General features: G+C 43.8%; 1 non-coding gene across 1 annotated transcript; it reads right to left on the bottom strand.

Moving 5' to 3' along the window:
- Positions 1–11,289: 11,289 nt before the first annotated feature.
- trnas-gcu (transfer RNA serine (anticodon GCU)) lies at positions 11,290–11,371 on the bottom strand. The gene has a single exon. It is a non-coding gene; the product is annotated as a tRNA-Ser (tRNA).
- Positions 11,372–15,589: the final 4,218 nt, after the last annotated feature.

The following is a 15,589-nucleotide window of genomic DNA, read 5'->3' as shown; positions in this document are numbered from 1 at the left end:
CCAGAGACCCTCTCCATGTTCCTAGCACAGACTGTAGCCATGTACCAATGCCCCAATCATCTGGATTATAATTATGATATATATTTTTCTTCATCATAGATGTGCTTTGCTAAGTCCTAGCAACCTACAATACTACAATAGAGAATTAGCAAATTCAACAATCCATTCCTCCAGCTAAATTCATCCCTCCCGGAAGTTTCATTGATTGGCCCGTGATGATATCAAACAGGCTGTTACACAGTTCTGTTTGATCCAGCCCGCATCCCATGGCGTTCCTTCAGTCTGATGTCTAGTCGATCTTTCAGAGATCTGTTCCTTCATTCCACTGTTCCAGCAGACTGAGGGTGATCTCAGTCCATCTCACTCCGAACAATGCAGCCACAGCCTGACACACCTTCCCTGTGAAGTGTGTTCCTTGATCATAATACAAGGGGCAGGGCAGTGCCCACCGAGGGCTTATCTCTGTTATCAAGTGATAGACACAGAGGCAGTGGCAGCAACCCACCAGGAAAACAGATTATAAGAGCCCAGGTTTCCCTTTACAATTTTCAATTTCCCAGGTTTGAAAGGTTCCTCAGTAGCAGGCCTTTTGAGCTGTTGCACCCGCACCTGAACTGTAGTTGAGTTCCTTTGATAAACATTACATCCAGATACCACATAAGTGGTTACGGCTTCAAACCCGGTTCTCACCCAGTTTTGGGTAACCGGCACACCATTTGACTCCCACCTGGGTGTCCAACAGAGTGCATTTGTCGGGCTATAAAGGGCATTAGGCTGTGAGGGCATGCAGGGCGTCTGGTGTGCTGTCAGCTCCACACCCCATCATCATGCAGCCCCACAATCTTTTCTAACCATGTCCATTTCTCTGCTTCACAGAGGTCTCAGACTACTGTTCTACAAGTATTGCTCACCTGACAGTTGCATCTGCAAAGTTGTTCCCTCGAGTTACTGGAAACATTTCTTTATTATGTGATTTACACATTACCACAGCTACTTCAGTCAGTAGCTGCAAAGCTTCTAACAGTTCAGAGATAAACCCAGCATTCTTAACTGGAGTCCCTGCTGTGTTGAGAAAATCCCTATTCCTCCACCACCATCCAAAATTGTGGCATGCACCAAATGTATATATAGAGTCTATATACATATGCAGCCATTCAAAACAAGCGGGGTACGCTGCGGTATAACACGGTGGGCGTGTCGCAGTATACCGCATCATACCGGACGCAAATTAGATTATGTTAATAGTATCCGGAATCACCTTGTAAAATCGCCAGGTGGAGCTAATAAAGGTTAACCTCTCCTGTACAGCATTTGAGCTGTCAGCAGAAAACGTCGGTTTTGAATCCTGATCACTGCTGAGGGACAATCTTTATTCAATTAAGAATTTAAGGTGTATACTCTTTAGACTTTAAATTTAAACAGTGTATTACAGCATGTTAATCATTAAACATTAAAAAGGCGGTATATTTTATAAAAGCAAGATTGTTCTGTTGGACAAAAGTACACAACCTACCACCTTTATCATAAATATTTTAATTATGCAGGAATATTTTATGCATCAAAGTCTTTACTGAAGATATTACTAAGAGTATTAATAATGAATGACCTTGGACAAGCTGTAAGCTCAAAGTATTACCCTGGTCCACATTCTTTGTAACCGTCTTTGTAAACGAAAATAGTTTATTTTTTCATTGACAAAAAGTAACACCACAGCATTTAGTTGATCCGATCACGCATTCATTTCTAATCATACAATGTAATTCTTGAGAATCTCCGATTCACCATGCCTTTCACATGCTCATAAACGATTTTAATTTAGGAATATAAACATATTAATGTATGTAAACTGTACTGTATATTGCTGGTCTTGGTAGTTTAAAGAAAAAATACACACCAGTATTCCATTTCTCCCTAAACATTTTAAGCATCAAAGTCTTACATGTTGTTATTTGGGAAACATTTTTACGTGCTCCTTCTGACCATATTAGGATTATATACTTTGTGAAAAGTGATAGTATTTAACCTTTTCTGTGAATTCGCTTGTTATCTAACAAATGCATACTTTTAGAATTTGATTAACAGGGAATATAATATGGAATTGCGTATCTAAACAACTTAATAATGATATAATTATAATAATGTACTGTCTGGCGGAATAAACTGAAGAGGTTAGTTAATGCGACACGGAATTATTAAGAATTATCACCTCTTTTTACACTTGAGAACAAATGAGAACATTCCACTCAGTGGGATGTTATCTCAAGCACCTGCTAATTCGTTTTACACCACTGGACGACAGGAGAATGTGACTGTACTGTATCTGTACAGAATGTATCTTTCAATCAATACAGTAATTGATTAAAATCGCAATCGTGCGTTTAATTAAATGCCTTTTTTGATTCACAATCTGAAAATGAAAACAGCGGTAAAGTCACCTTGAATTTAAAAAAAACGATTTTGGCACGCCTGTAGCATTTTCACGAAACCTCCTAAAGTTATGAGAACACTTGCTTTGTGTATAAAGTACATTGTGAATGTTTTCACAGCCTTCACTTTGTTGTTTTTATGCCATTTTTTTGACCACACACAAATATTCCTATGTCCGTATCTTCGCAAGGGAATCAGTGCGAATTTTAATACTAATTAAATGACCGCGGGCACTTTCCACCCCCGCTACATTCTCAGAGTAGAACAGACTAACCTTCTAATGAAAGACGGTCCACCTCCCACGGACAGGAAAAGTGCCCACAGGCACTTAAACTTAATATGGTCAGTAACAGTAAAGAGTAACATGGTCAGAATGTTTAGGGAGAAAGTGGAATACTGGTCTGTATTTTTTCTTTAAACTACCAATACTAGCCATATACAGTCTGTAATGTAGGGATTTCTATATGTCTTTATTTAGTGGTTACATTAGTGAAAAGGCTAAGCTTTTAGCTTCAGTAACGCGTACGTATGGTGTACATGTTTGTTTTGGGTTTTGCTTGTTCACATATCTCCCCTTTTTATAAAACAACGTGGTTGAAAACTGTTCCAGAGACACTGTTGTTTCATCAGTTAAAAGTACATCATGAAATGCCTCTCCCTGTTCAATCTACTGTTAAAAAGAAAAGGAGCATAAAGCGTCTGATGGTCATAAACGATATTCATTTAGGAACAGCATCAGAGATATGTTTTTAACTGCACTGCATCGGAGAGAATACCATAGTGTGTTTTTTTTTTTTACTCCCTGGCGGAAATTGGCTTCCATAAGAATCAATATGGCTCAGAGATTAAATAAAACTTCACTCGCACCAAACAAATGTATATTTCTAATCACAACATGATCGAATTTAAGTCATTTTAATAACAATGAATAGTCACCTATGCGTTACAATATAAACATTTATATTGATTTAAATCGCGTTTAAATCGCCGTTATTTAAAACCCATAAATAAAGCTGATACTGTTTAGACTTTTAATTATTTAAAACTGTATTACAGCAGCACAATGCACAATGCAACGTAAATCGCTATCTTTGTCTTCTGTGTAATAATGTTCACCTCTCTGTCCAGCAAATTAACAATAGTAATAATAATGAACTTTATTGTATATGGCGCCTTTAAAGGTGGCTCCTCAAAGCACTTTACAGGTTAAAAACAATAACAACAATACTGTTTGACTGGGCAAACGATTTTTTTTTAAGAACTACAAAATGAGATATAATGATGTGTTCCGGTTTAGACATAAACGAAGAGCATAACACGTGGGCGGCGTAGCGGTCGGCTCTGGCTTTCCCATCTACTGTATACCGATACGCTGCATACAACCCCCCTCTCTGCGGGAGTTCTGGCTGTGGCGAATTAAACCGGTTTCACAAGTATTTTCAAAGTAGAAGGGGGCGAGATTTCCAGCAAAAGACACCTCCCCCCCTCAAAAACCAAGGAAGTACAGTACTTACTAGTTAAGAAAGCTAGACTCCTCAATGAAATCGCTTTAACATGCTAATGCTTTGGTGTAACAGTCCGGGCGTGGCCAGCTTCTAATGTCAACCTGACTATGGCGAAAGGAACCCTCCTTTCATTGGAAGACTATGAACATATTCTAGCCATAAATGAATTAATAGCAAACATGGTTTACATAAAATACATTTTTCCAAGAAAGTTTAGCCTTTGTTACTAATGAAACCACAAAATAAAGACATAAATATAGAAATCTTAATATTTTTAAAATACATGACTTTGCTAAAATTTATTTGAAAATAAAAACGATTACAAACGCCAGCGGATAGAGAGAACAGGGGAGGGATGTTGGTTTTGCATAAGGGGTGGGGCTATAGAAATGAGGTCTATTTGAGAATGTGGAGTTACATGTTCTGGCTGTTGGTGAATTATCGTTGTTGAGTATGGCGTGTTGAGGTATTGATTTTGTGTAATGCTTTATGTTGAAAATTTAGGTGGATTTTGTTTATAATAACGAGGATAAACTGGGATGGGAGGAGGATTTGGTTTTGCATAAGGGGCGGGAATATGATAATTTGAGGAATTTGAGAGAGATTCACAGAGATTCCCTCTGCTGTGACCCAGGGAACCTGCAGTCAGGTAACATTATTTCTCACAACTACCAGGTATTGAGTGAGATTGACCTGATTGTTCCTGCCTCAACGGCAGGGTTGCCAATACACCCAGTCCCCCAGAAGGGACAGGGAATGAAAGCCAAGCCGGTTTTCTTACAGCCACCAGCTCAGTTTGTCAGTCTGAGTCTGACCAACAGTGGTTCAGCCAGACTGGAGCTGGATGGGCAAGCCACCCGACTGTTAGTGCAGAACATGGAAAAGGGGGGTGTCAGAATCCCCGCCTGCACTGACATGGGCCTGGTGGGTGATGGTGAGTTCGAAGACAGTGAACTAGCTATCCCAGTGCTGGGGCAGCTCCCTGAACCCCTAGAGAGGGAAGGGGGGAGCGAGCAGGTGTCCTACACCCACGTCCAGCGAACGATTGTAAACATGCCGATAGAGGGATTCCTCAATCAGGAAGTGTGCAGGGTGGACCTGAACAGTGAGAATGGAGTAACAATCCCAGATCCCTCAGGTGCTCCAGATAACCACTAAGCCAAGGGTCAGGCATGCTCCACCGCTGCACCACCCCCTGCAGGGTTCCTAGAGCACAGGCATGAACAAATCGAAAAAGCAGATGTCCTGGAAATGGAGGAGCAGCATCAGCAGCTGCGTCAGATCTCCTCAGATTTCCAGGATGTTGGTGCCCAAGATGCCACATGGCATACTGAGAAAGAGACCATGTACATGCTGCGCCAGCTTAGAAAGGGGACAGTCACTCAGAAGGAGATGACTGGGATCAGCCACCCGAAAAGACTTTTGGGAGGACTGATTGCTGCCGCCACTGTTGTGTGTTTGCTATTTCTGGTAGGTTTGTGTGCTACTGGCACTCTCACCCTGACTGCCCCAAGAAGGCAGGTGTCAGAGGTGCCAGAGGGTAGTGACAGACTGTATCAACAGCAGCAAAAGTTGGAAAGCTTAGGGAAAACCCTACAGGCAACTTCCTATGCAACAGGGTTGAATCTTATCCCCCACCTAGTGGACATGATTGTTGGTGTTATACAGTGGGTTTATGCTTGTGTGCAACAGGCCAGAATGTTGACACAAGACCTGTTAAGGGAGCTTAGTGCCACTGTAGCCAGTCTAGCCATAGCACAAATCCTAACCCACTTGATTTCACTCTTCTCAGTAGAGGAGTATGTGACATTAAACCCATTGCTCATAGCTCACCCAGAAGGCAATCCAAGATTGAATTCGGTTCCAAATCTTGAGATGGGTATGGCTACCAAAGCTATCCATTGGCTGTGTCTAACTGATCCACCAATGAAGGGTGTAAAGCTACTAACGAGCAGAGGGAGGTTAATGAACCCCATGAAGAGCAGATGGGAAGTAAATGGCTGGTCAGCACACCACATTTAACTGTCACTATAACTTGTGACAGGCATGATACAGCTACCACAATGCAGCTACCTAACCAACAGTTTCCTGCAAGTTCCCAAGGAGGCCATAGTACAGCATGGTAACTTAACACTGTACGGTCTGCAACCAGACAACATAAGACCAAACTTGAGGTCGTGGATGCCTTCAGGTGCCACACTATTGAATTGGATAGAAATCCAAGAAACAGTAAGCCCTGAAGATGTACAGGTAGTTAGTTTGCTTTAATGGAACAAACCTCCAAACCACCCTGGCAGGTGCCCAACACAGGTGTCATGGTTCATCAGGGGGGCTGGGAACAGGAACCGGTGTTATTGTAACACTGGTGCTGGGAAGCTGGATCATGACTGACAATGTACTCTGAATGCTGTACTCTTACATCAAGATGTACTCCGGGTAGCACGAATGAGTCAAAGGTAGCATTTCAAAAGAAAGGAAGTTACCTCTTCCCCAAATATCTGCCTACAGAGGTATCAGATACTGACAGTGAACTTCCTGATTTGTAATGCCTAGACTGAGATGATGTCTCCTACCTTGTTTATACATACTCCAGATGTTATTCATCCTGTTTGTTCCCAATGCTGGTTCCGGTATGAATTCTCGAGGAGTAATGTGGACATTTAAGGTTAATGTTCTAATGACAAGGGACATCACTTAACTCTGTTTTGTTTTGAAGGCAACAACGCCTCAGGACCTCGTGACCTTCAAAAAGGGGGGATATGTAGAGGCAATGCTTGTTAATAAGACAGAATTAAGTGTTGCTGTGCTTTCCCAAATGAGGCCCCATCTCTCTCTTCATCTCTGTGGCTGCACCACAGAGAAACTATTCATGCAGGCTGATTTAAAGATGTTTTCTTTTGATAAGGGACAGCTCCCAAATGGGGATGCACTTAGCTGAGCCTGGCTATCATGATCAATGGTCATCCATTGGCGCCTATCTGTCTAGGGAGTGCCAGATGGACATCTGGATTGCATTCCTAGGTGTCAGGAGTAAGTGACTCATATCTCACCTTGATCAACCAGTCAGGGATTGGTAGGGCCATGTAACCCATGTGGGACTCTGATGCCCATTAAACTTTCAGCCAATGACAAGCTGAAGTTCCTCCAGGTAAAAACAGGCAACAGAGAGCCTGGAGAAGGAGAACTAGTAGGACTATTCCAGTAGGAGAATTCTAAGGAGAATTCCAGGGGTGCAAGACAAATCCATGGCAGGACGGCCCAGGAGCAGAAGGCTCCCAAGGGCAGGACATTCTCACAGCGCGCCTCTTGACCATCCTGAGACTCAGCCCGGACAACCACGGAACGGCCAGTGCGTCTGAGTGCCAGTACTTTCCTCTGTTCTAAAAGTCGAGAGCGGAGGTTGCCACGAGTAACCAGAGGATCCACCCGAGGTTAGCATCAGCAGCAAACCTCATGAACAGGTCAGAACTGTGGACAGCTGAATCACTATTCAGAACAAGCGCTTCATCAGGAACGAATCGGTCCTCTTCCTGACCTGCTGGGACCCACAGTCATCTTTTCTCCTGTGCACAAACTTTGCTAGTTAAAGCCAACACTAACTAGCCGGTCAGTGAGCATCAGCAGCGCACCGTCGCAAGCAGCACAGCACAGCCTGGCACCTAGCCAGAGAGTGCGGATTGGATAGCAACAGCCTGCAACTGTTCCTTTGTGCCCACAGGAGATCTGAATCCCGAGAGATTGGATGAGTATTCAACTTCACTGCATTACAGCTTGAGAATTCCATTGTTATCCCAACCAGTTGATATCAGTTTAATTCCTAAGAGTTATGTACTTGTTTTGAGTATCTAATGTAGAAGTTGTAATCAAGTTCAATTATGAAACGGTCTAGATGAATGATATACTGAACGTATGTCCTCTTGATATATGTAACTCTTTGTAACTGAATGAATATATACCTTTTGTATTCTGATAACCCTCTCGATAAGATCTGTTAGGTTTACATGCATATTCTATGTATTAATAAATGTATCCTCGTGTATTAGTACCTGTGTGTGTGCGTTGTTTGAGTTATATCGCATAGTTGGATTCTAAAGCCATTAAAATAATTATTTTTGTGACTTACACAAAAATAATTTTTGGCTACAATTAATAATTGTCCCCGTAAATGCCCAAACTCTACAGAACTGGTGCCTCGTGAGAGCACACTACACCAGCTTCCGCGGGCTTGCAATACAATCGGCGAAAGCGAAAGCGAGAGCAAGGTGTTTAAAGACAGATTTTGTCGTGGTGACATCATGGTAGAAAGAAACGAACTTGTTACGTCTCAACAGAAACGCTCTTTAGCTCTTTCGGCTTTATGCAGAGAACAGCGTCTGTCGAGATCACTTTTGAGTCAGCGGGAAACGCCCTGTGCTGTCAGTTTGATTTCATATTGCTCGTAGCGGCGCCCGGCTTTTGTCTGTCAAACGTTAGGTTGCGCTCCTTCATGCTGCATCGTCGGCATGAGTGGAGCTTTTTAAACGTCTGTACTTACTGCGCCCCATAAGAAATCGTTTGTCCCCGTTCAAAAGAGATTGTGCGATGTCCTGCAGGGTTCGCAAAGCAAACCTTTGACAGTTTGAAAAGAGGAATTTATTCTGCTTCCTGTGCGTGCAGTAGTTACAAAGTTGAACGTCTTTACACGATCTGCTGCAGTTTTCAGTGGGCGGGCTTTGTCAGATGGCTTGGAAAAACGCACTGTGTTTCGGCTCGGGAAACATCATGAGCAGCTATACTGTGTATAGCTGACTTTTAACGCATACAGAATTCATTAGAAATCATTGATTTCTCCAATTAACAAGGGTCCCTTAAAGGATGAGTCAAAGTAACGTTTAATCGGATTAGTTTCCTTAGAGCTGGTTCAGAGTTTGCTCAAGAGTGTACCTTTCACAGATGCGCAAAGAAGAATGTTGGGGGTGCACGCTTCAAGGCGCCTTACAGCTATAGGGAGCGATTCGAGATGATTCGTGGCGTGTGCTCGTTCCCATATACCGTACGCCCCGGGGTGCAGTGCTAAGATGACGTACAATACCGCTTGGGCACGTAACGGCGTTATATGCAAGTGCGGGACGTGAGGGTTTTCGTTTGTTCGTTTTGTTTTGCTCTGCTTTGCTTTGTTTTGCTTTCCATCGCGTTGGTAAGAGCGTAAATAAAAAGGCGATTCCTGCGTCTACCACTAAGGTAAGAGCTATTTCAAGTGCGGCGTGGTGCGGCTTTTCAAATGCTCAACAGGATGACTTCGCATGCACGCGTGTGTGCAACCATGTCTGCTTACGTGCAAACGGGCGTGGTTTCATGTATGCAAAAAACTTTCCTGGGCTCTTCTGAAGCACATAAAATTATTTGGAGATATACATTTGTCTTGTTTTCCTCTTAGGCTCTAGAATTGATAACTTTTTTTTCATTTTTGGCATTTTTCATAATTTTCTAGAAAGTGGTTGCAAGCCCGATATCATGCAAAGAAACTTCAGGATTCGGGGATCAGTCAATGGATTTTCTTCAAAGTTGGATTTTTGCACTCTGTTGACCAAGAGATGTTGTTCTATAATGTTTTTTTTTCAAATTTAAAAATATCATTTTTTCATGGAGCTTTGAAGGGGATGGATTCACCCTCCTTTAGCCAGGACAGAGCTCCAGGAGCCTGCGTAGGATTCTAGCTTTCTCCCCTTGCAGGCACCTGGCACAGAAGACAATATTTTTTTCCTTAAAATCTTTTTTTTTGTGTTCCTTGTTGTTCCAAACTTAATTTTAATCACTTTTAATTAGAGATTTTATTAAAAATAGTGCAATAAATGACTAATTTCACAAAAATTAATGTAATATAAAACGGATGTTTTCAACTTTATTGTAGTGTTTTAGAAACTAATATGTCTTCAAAAATGGTTGTTTTTCACTCCTATGAATGAAAACTGTTGTTATATGATGTTTTTTTTTTCAAATTTTAAATGATCATTTTTTCATGGAGCTTTGAAGGGGATGGATTCACCCTCCTTTAGCCAGGACAGAGCTCCAGGAGCCTGGGTAGGATTCTAGCTTTCTCCCCTTGCAGGCACCTGGCACAGAAGACATCATTTTTTTCCTTAAAATCTTTTTTTTTGTGTTCCTTGTTGCTCCAAACTTAATTCTATTCACTTTTAATTAGAGATTATATTAAAAATAGTGCAATAAATGACTAATTTCACTAAAAATACTAAAAGTAATATAAAACGGATGTTTTTAACTTTATTGTAGTGTTTTAGAAACTAATATGTCTTCAAAAATGGTTATTTTTCACTCCTAGGAATGAAAGCTGTTGTTATATGATGTTTATTTTCAAATTTTGAAAAAGCAAAGGATTCTAGCTTTCTCCCCTTGCAGGCATCGGACACAGAGAACCTCATGGTTTTCCTAAAAATCATTTTTTATGTTCCCTGGTGTTCCAAACTTAGTTTTAATCAATTTTAATTTGTTATGTTACAAACAGGGTAATAAAGTCTTAATTGGACTATAACTAATGTCATATTGTCTGCTACAAAACTGATATTTTCAGCTCTATTGTAGAGATTCTAGAATCAACTAATAAAGAATTGAAATAAAAAAAGGGCATAAGAAGACATTACCAACAACGACCACATGATGGAGATATTGTCTAGACATTACCAACAACGACCACAAGATGGAGATATTGTCTAGACATTACCAACAACGACCACAAGATGGAGATATTTTCCAAAGAGGCAAGAGGGGCAAAGCTGCGATAAGGTAAAATCATTTTTTGAAAGAGATTGTTGTCAGAATGCACATCCGTATCCCAAACAGAATCTCTAGTAAAATATGATCATTTGTGAAACAGGCAAATGAGTGTCAGCTACAATATGATTGCTACATATCTGCATTTGTTGGTATTTAAGGAGTAAGAGTGCAGGTTTAAACCTGCGATCCAGTGTGTTGAAGAATTTCACAACACTACCTCTAGCACATATGGAAATAAATCCTCATAATGATTATTGCCCTGGGCATGTACCAAAAAAGCAGTGAGCATATATATATATATATCACTGGGTTGAAGCTAGAAACACAGAATAACTGCAAACACATCCTAAATACAGTGTTCCAGCACCTTTGACCTCATCCAGAACGTATCATTTCTTGAAAGGGATTGCTGTCCGAATGCACATCTGAATCCCAAACAGAATCTCTAGTAAAATACGATCATTTGTGAAACAGGCAAATGACTGTCTCAGGGGCCCATTTCTCATTGTCAGACACATGTATGCAATGCTTTCACTGTGCATTGAGCAATAGGGATCAAAAACAGAATGGAAACAGACATGGAAACCAACGAGGATGGGATTTGAACCCATGCGTGCAAAGCACAATGGATTAGCAATCCATCGCCTTAACCACTCGGCCACCTCGTTAACAAAACTGGGCTGTCCCAACTGGGTTGGCGCGCTCCAGATGATCTTTTTCTTTTTTTTCCCTCGTACTCGAGGGTCATTTTCCTGTTCCACATGCGATTTCAACATTTTCCTTGGGAGATGTCAAGCCAGCAAGCCACTGCTGTGGTTCAGTGGCCAGCGTGGAGTTCAGTGGCCCTGTTGTACACAGAAAGCACATTGAGCTCCTTGGACATGAAAAGTTCCAGATAAAAGCCATTTGTCATCCTTTCTCTTGGTGTCGATGTTGCTATTGTATGTAAAGGTGGCAACTTGCTCAGCGAGCAGGCGGAGCACACACCGAATGCAGATGTGTCTGAGTGGTGTGTCCAAGTGGCTGCAAAAGGACAGCACTCCCGGGGCGCTGTGGCTTAGTTGGTTAAAGCGCCTGTCTAGTAAACAGGAGGCCCTGGGTCTGAATCCCAGTGGATAACCGCCTACGGCTAGACTTAATTAAATGCAAGTATTCATTTCCTGTCTTTAACACGACTTGTTTTTCTTAAAATGGATGCAACTTGCAAAACATGAAATACAAACCTTGCTAATCAGCGCTAGCAGCTGGCAAAAAAAAAGAAGTCAGCAATGTTTTTTTTCTTTAACCTTAACCCTGCTAATGGAGAAGAGTTAAACGACCGAGTCTATGCAGCTTAAACGGTGCGCACGTCGGGTTCTTAGCTGAAAGGGTGGTAAATCACGCTCACCCCAGTCCTTAATCTTTTAAAGAGGATACAAAATTGAACCTAGTCGCCACATCACATACATCCTGTTCAATGATAAAAAGGTAACATCTATCCTCGCTCCAGAGTAAATCTCACGTTGAGGGCATATTTTTTTTCACTTTACCGTGAATCGGGCTCGGCTGCACAGAGGAGAGAGCAGAGCAATGAGGTCACGGGGACAGGGGAGTCACACGCTGGCGGTTTGAATACGCGGAAGATCACTGAGGGATCCACAGTATATGGACCCTCCGTGCGCAATCAGTCCGCACTCCGGACTCTGAAACCTGCCATCCGAGTTAAGATCTCGGCAGAACCTGAGGCGCAGTTCCTTCTTAAAACGTAATCTGGTGAGCATTTCTAGAATCGTACTTGTATAGATGCAGCCTTTAATGTGTTGCTAGGTTAAAATTGATGACTTCTTGTATTTCAGTAGGCAACTGCCCTCTTGATTTTGGATTTAATTTCTTTATTACAGTGGCGCTTTTATGAAGCCAAGGGACCAGGGAGCTGCCCCAGTACTGGGATGGCCAGTTCGAAATCATAGAAACTATTGTCAATTCCAGTCCCATGTCAGTGCGAGCAGGGATTTTGACATCTTGTTTTGCTATGTTCTGCACCAACAGGCAGGTGGCTCGGCCATTCCGTTCCAGTGTGGGGGTACAACAGACTGCTAGGTTCAGTCTGATAAACTGAGCTGATGGTTGGAAGAAAACCATCTCAGCGTCCATTCTCTGTCCCTTCTTTAGGACAAGGCGTACCGGAAACCCTGCTGTTGACGCAGGAACGATCAGGTCCGATTCGTTTACTACCTGGCAGGCCTGAGGAATCGTCTGACCTGACCGAATGTTCTCGGGGTCACCGCTTAGAGAGTGGGCATCTGGGTCCACCCGTTTCCACAGCACACTGTTTACTGTGTCCAGCTGGGCGCCCAGTCGAACCAATAGGTCTGCACCAATGCAGACCGAATGGGTCAGCTGAGGTGCTACCTGGAAGTAGTGAGCAAACTTCCTTTTTCCGATGGAGATGGAAGCTACACAGCTTCCTTTGCTCCAAATGGACCTATGAGGTGGGGGTGCCCACCACAGAACCTGTGACTGCGTCACCAGGGTCACCTGACAGCTTCGCGACAGGTCCTCGAACAGACCTTCACTGATTATGGACTTCTCAGAGCTGAGGCTAAGAATTACATCATCAACCTGCACTTCTGCCACCTGGACCCCCTCCCACCACCATGGGGTGGTAGTCCTGGACCCCCTGAGGTACCAGGGTGCACAGAAAGGACTCCTATTCATTACCGGACAGGGAGATCCACTCTTCTTCAGGGATGAAAAGGGGGTGTGCTTTACCTGGCGGGTCAAGCAGCTGCTCGGAGCACTGCTCCTGTAGTTGGGAGACCGTGGGAGTGCTGGCCTGGGCAGGACTTCCCTGTAGTTTTGGAAAGCAAGAAGAGACATTTATTCTCGTCCAGAGGAACCAGGAGGAACCTCCAACTCAGCTATAGTGTTCAGTGGGCACTGTGTGATCACAGCATAACCACTGAATCCCCCTTTTTGCTGTGCAACAGGCTTAGGGTTTTTGACCTGAGCCCACAATTTTCCACGCTGGCAGTCCACCAGAGGCTCCAGCCTGTCAAGCAGGTCTTGGCCAATGAGTAGTGGCTCTCTTTTTAACCTAGAGATGTAAACAGGATGCACCATGTTCATTGGCCCGAACCTAAGTGCCACCCACACTCGGTGTGTGATCCTGGCATGATCCTGGGTATAGCTGGAAATATCTATCTTACACGGTTCTACCTTAAGTCTGATGCCTTTTCCTTTCGCTACTCGTTTGAGCTCGCTGAGTAGATCGGCTGACATCAAACTAATTTCAGCCCCAGTGTCAATCAGTGCTTCTCTATCTAAGACGTTTTCAAGAAAAACCTTGATATAAATACGCCTTGCTTTGCCTTTCTGGCTGAGATTCCCTAAGAATTGTTGGAAGCCTGCCTTTTCTTTGACTTCAGGGGCGGGGTCAGCGCCCAACTCAGAGTCACAGCCTTCTTCCAGGCAGGAACCCTCCCACCCAATCAGATAGACTGAGGGAGGGGCTTGGGACGGATCCCCGCCTCCTCCAGTGAGAAGGGGCGTGGTCCCCCTAAGCTCATTCACACTTCTGGCATTCGGTGCGGAAGGTTTACCCTGTCCTGATCTCTCAGGCAGGGCTTGTTCAAGCCTGGCCAGGCGGGCTGCAGTCGACTCCCTTCGTCCAGTCTTATGATAGACTCTGCCTGAGCCCTTGCCTTCCCCGTAGCGCTCACGGCGGCTCTGACGCTTAGTGCGGTCCTGCCTGCCTATTTTGTGCCGGGGCTTAGCGAGCTCAGGAACCTCAGCTGCCTCGAGCTGAGGCGAGTCGTCAACCCTGCTGGCTTTAGTGGCGAACACGGCCGTTTTAGCAGGTTTTCGCTCTGAGGAAGCAGAGACTTCAGCTCCCCAGGCTTTTTGAGCCAACCTTCTAATGTCAGCCATTTTCATCGCTGTGTGTGCATCACAATCATTTTCCTGACTGAGGGATGCAGATTAGCAATGAATAAACCTTTGAAATTCACGTTCTCTTCGCAACCCTCTTCATTCCGCCCTGCAAAATAAGTGCGCCTAAGCCTCTGATAATAGTCGCGAGGGGCTTCAGCTTTTTCGTGCTTAATATGGTGCACAGCAGCCACGGCAGCTATGGGATCGATAAAAGCCGAAAATTCTCCGATCATTGCCTGACACAGCTCCTCAAAGCTATTACAGACTTCCGGTCCTTGTCTAGACATCCACTCGTGGATCGCTCGGCTGGTAGTTTTCCTTACTTACATAGCCTTTTCCTGTTCGGACGCTTCGGGCATAAACTGCAAAGTATATCTCAGCTCATCGATGTAGGTCTCCACATTATTCCCTGACACTGACGGGTCAAACCTTTCTACATCTTTGGCTAACTGCCTCAGGGAGTGGAGGTTAATTTTTACGGTTTCTCCGCGGGCAGGGAGACGGCCGTGATCAGGAGCAGGGGGTCTATGCCTGAACTGACTCGCCCTTGCGTTTCGCGCAGGACTCGGCGATCTCCCCCATGCCGATCCGACCACAGACCCTGGCCGGGAGAAACCTCCTCCCGGCGCGCTGGGTGAGCGCTCCGGGCTGCTAGGTGGGCTGGCATGCAAGTGGGATCTAGTCTATTTTGCTTCCAGTACGGCAGCATCTGACTCCTTTTGCCTTTCCTGGCTGAGCTCATTTAAACTCTCAATTTCTTTTTCTTTTTCTTTCGAGCTCCCTTCCAGGTCTCTCCTAGCTACCTCAGCCGCAGTTTCTCTAGCAGACAAGTCATCTAATTTACCTAAAACTTCCCTGAGTCAGTCTTCACTTTCCTCATTTTTCACTCTCTTTTCTCTGATTATATCCAACAACTCGACTCGCTCCACCTTATATCTTTCTAGCGTTCCCTGAAGCTTTTGAAACTTTGTCAG

The sequence above is a fragment of the Lepisosteus oculatus genome, unplaced genomic scaffold (genome assembly GCF_040954835.1).
Source record: "Lepisosteus oculatus isolate fLepOcu1 unplaced genomic scaffold, fLepOcu1.hap2 HAP2_SCAFFOLD_83, whole genome shotgun sequence".
NCBI lineage: Eukaryota > Metazoa > Chordata > Actinopteri > Semionotiformes > Lepisosteidae > Lepisosteus > Lepisosteus oculatus.
The sequence above is the reverse complement of the archived record's forward strand: the minus strand, read 5'-3'. Positions and strand labels throughout refer to the sequence as shown.